Genomic DNA, 3,698 nt, shown 5'->3' on the forward strand with positions numbered 1-3,698 from the left:
GGGGGGACACAATCCTTCTAAAATTTAAAAAGTGCACTCAGTATGCCAGGGCCCATGTGCTTCCCACTGCCATTTCTGGCTGTTATCTGAGTTCAACACATTGAGCACYGCACTTTGGGGAAAAACAAGCTTGAACTATTTGTTGATGGATGGGCTGTCACGCACTGATACGTCCAGAGCACATCAGTGAAACCTCAGGTCCAGTTACGACAGACCAACACATGATGTGTACTCCTGCTTTCCCTCTGGAGCTTGAACCGAGGTAGYCTTTTGGCTTGGTTTGGGGTTTTACAATATGACTGATCCAAGCACTTAACTCAAAGCTCCCTCACTGTGCTCTGCCTGGCTTTGGTACAAATTAAAGCCGCAGAGCACAGCTTTAACTTACACCACTAGAATAACATGCTCAGATGTTCCACCAACAGAGAAATGCTTGTCTCAGAAACATATTTCACCAAACAGTCCCCCTTTTTCACAGCATGCCTGACCACCAATGAGCCCACTGGCCGATCTGTCGGCCAGCAGCACCTTTCCTCGCTCGGTGCAGCAGACCCCCGGCTCCCCTCTGGCACTGCAACGCCAGACGCAGCAACAAAAGCACGGCACACAGCATAGTTGCCCTCTCCCACGTCACACCAGACGCATGTTCTCCCTTCGCTGGGGAAGAGGGAGGAAGGGGGGAGTTTTACCCAGGYCTAAGTCCACTTTATGCACCTAATGCAACTCCGGAGGCTTGTAGACTGTTTACTCTTTCAGGATGATCGGAGCTGCAAGGGAAAAATGACCCTGTGAGAAATGAGTCRTCAGAGCCATTTTCCTCCAGACTGGGTAGGCATGAAACATATACACGGTGACACCAGCAGCACAGCCACAACATCGTGTCCCTGCACGGAGCTGGGGTGGGCACCGCTGGCAGGTAACACGATTGCTGTGAGCGCAGCAAACGCTGTGAGTGCGCAGCCCTAACCCTGCAAGCACAAAGGGCACCAAAACTACGATAGAAGTGTATAAAGCTGGGTAAGTAACCACATGAATATCCAGGAAGCCTATAAATTCTTTTCAAGAGTGCCTCGGCAGATCGTCTTGGTCCACTAACACTCGCCTATTTCTTGCACAAGAAAGGTGAGGCAGAGAACAGTGTTTTAAAAGGTTTAGATAAGGACTTGACTGAAAGGTTTATTGATGGAAATGTGATAAGCAAGAATGAATGGCAGCACCAAAGAGGTGAACTCACTTCCAAAGAGCGAAAAGAAAAGAGTGTTTAGTTGCCCTTATAGTCATGCGGCTTTTATTTCTAGCTGCAGTTAGATATGAGCTGGTGTCTCTTTCAGCTGTGTAGAAATTTGGATTAATACAATAAAAGGCCCTTTCCCATGTGGAATATTCAAGTGCACTTAGGACATTTTGTTGCTCAGATGGTAGATAACACTTGCAAAGGCATGTAAGGCAGGTAGGAATGTTTTTCGTTTCAGATATGACTTGGATCCCAATTTGCAGGGTATTTAGGCAGTTAACCTCATGTAAGGCATTCAGCTTTCACCAAGATTAGCAGAAGTTTATGAAGCTGGATGACTAAATTGGAAAAAAATATCAACAACGTTTCGGCACCTGGGTTTTAGGAATTTAAGTTCCAATGCTCTTGAACTTGATAAGGGCTCTGAAGGGCCAAAATTGATTTCCAAAAAAAACGGAGCCTCGTTTCTTGATGTCAGGAGACGTTTTTCAGTGCTTTGCCTTGATTTCCATTTTGGAGCAGCCGCAAATCATCACCAAGGAGAAGGTGACAGAGTGATGATCCCAGTCAGAAGTACCGGGATCGGCAGCAGAGCAGGCCGTGCCACGTACAACCGAGAGCGGTTGAGATGGCCGTCCTGCCTCCTGCAAACCTGAACAGAAGTGAGGACGGCTGGATTTCTCCTTGGGTTCCTGTGTGAGCTGGAGCGGGGACTGAGCGAGGCAGCCAGCAGAGCCGAGAGCTGCAGGCAGACCCCCTTCCACTTCTACCACTTTTTAACAGCCTCTCAGGACTGGCATCTCAGTGCCCCGAAACCCTAGGATGGTACTTCAAGCTGGGCGGTGGGAGCACAGGACATCTTGTCTCCTGGTTCCTTTGGTGCTATCAACRGTACTGGGACTCTCACTAGAGCTGCATGCTTCATTTTCCCCCTATTGCACCCAACTATTTTTTAAGGGCACAGCTAAGAATCAGGCAAATTGACAAGCACCACTGAACTGATGTTTAAACACCTTTGTTTTTCTGTATTTATCTATGGAGAAAAGTGTTTGAGCAGTGGTTTTCTCTTTCCCTGGGATAGCTGAAGATATTTTTTCTACAGGAGCGCAGCTTCTCGCTAAGACCACTTGGAAGACGACCTTTCAGCACGAAAGTGTGCGTTGGAACATATGGCCAATCTTTATCTTGGCGTGCTGAGGAGGTTAGCAGAGGTCGCTCCCAAACCAGGTCACTGCAGCCGCACACCTGCGAGCCAGCTGGGGCTGCTCTTACTGAACATAGCTTAGCCCTGGAGTGCAGAAAGGCCTACCCCACGCACAAGGGACCACTGCGGCAAATTTATAAAACCTCAGACATGTTCTACCTCCCACTCCCAATCCACGCAGCCCCTCAAAGCCCATTTAAKCTAATTAAGCAATCCAAAATTTAGGCTTGGAGTTTAGCAAAATGGGAACTTGCACTATAGATGTCAACAGCATGAAGAGCATATTTTAGTGTTTAGGGTTTCTGATTCAGTCTGGAAGAACATGGAAATGCTAGAGCATTTCGCTACTCATACAACACCCAGGCAGCCGAGAGGGCTGCAGCTGTATGAAATACTGACAGCACTCTGCAGTGATATATCTCTGCAGCACCAGCACCACTCAGCAAATGGGAATATCAGCCCCACAGATGAATCTTGCTAAAATGGTCATCAGATGATTCATGCAAGTTTCTTCCCCAGGAAAATAACAGATGGAGTAGATGAACGCAATAAAGGCAAAAAACACAACAGATACATTTTCTGTAAAGCCTCAAAAATACAGCCTAGCCCTAATGGACTGTGTCAATGCACCTGCCAATATAACACTCTCCTACCATCTCCTGGGGCCTAATATAGATCATGGCATAAAGTGTTATGTGCATTGAATGAGGCTGAATGGTCCAGGGGTTCTGGTGATAACTGATGACTTGAGAACACAGAATACACATTTCTACTTAGCAACAGATTTTCTGCGTGACCCTGGAGAAAGTCATTTATATTCATTCAGGGAGTAGCAATTCCCTGACTCCCAAAGGTGCTGTRGGATCAGCACAGCTACAGTATTGTCCAGCCACTCTGGCGCCATTTCAACAATTTAGTTGCATCTGAGCCCACAAGCTGGCTACCAGAAGTACCGTATACTCTGTGCCTCTACATCAGTAGCCCTCAGACTCTTGTACCTCAGTTGCTGAGACATCCCATAGTGCTTCTCTGCTCACTGTGTTGGGCCTTTTGGAAAGAGCCAGGGCTGAGTTTTGTGGATGTGGTATCACTGGATACATAGGGGCCAGGCCCTTGCTCCTCCATCCATCCCATAGGTAGGGCCACGCTTAGACAACAGAAAGAGACTCAAATTTCTGTCCCTGCTGTGCACAGCTCCTGAGCACCAGTTCTGACCTATGCTTAAAATACTAATTAGATATAGCCCCCAGTATTAACAGT

Source organism: Apteryx rowi, unplaced genomic scaffold (genome assembly GCF_003343035.1).
Source record: "Apteryx rowi isolate R43461 unplaced genomic scaffold, aptRow1 scaffold_22, whole genome shotgun sequence".
Taxonomy (NCBI): Eukaryota; Metazoa; Chordata; class Aves; order Apterygiformes; family Apterygidae; genus Apteryx; species Apteryx rowi.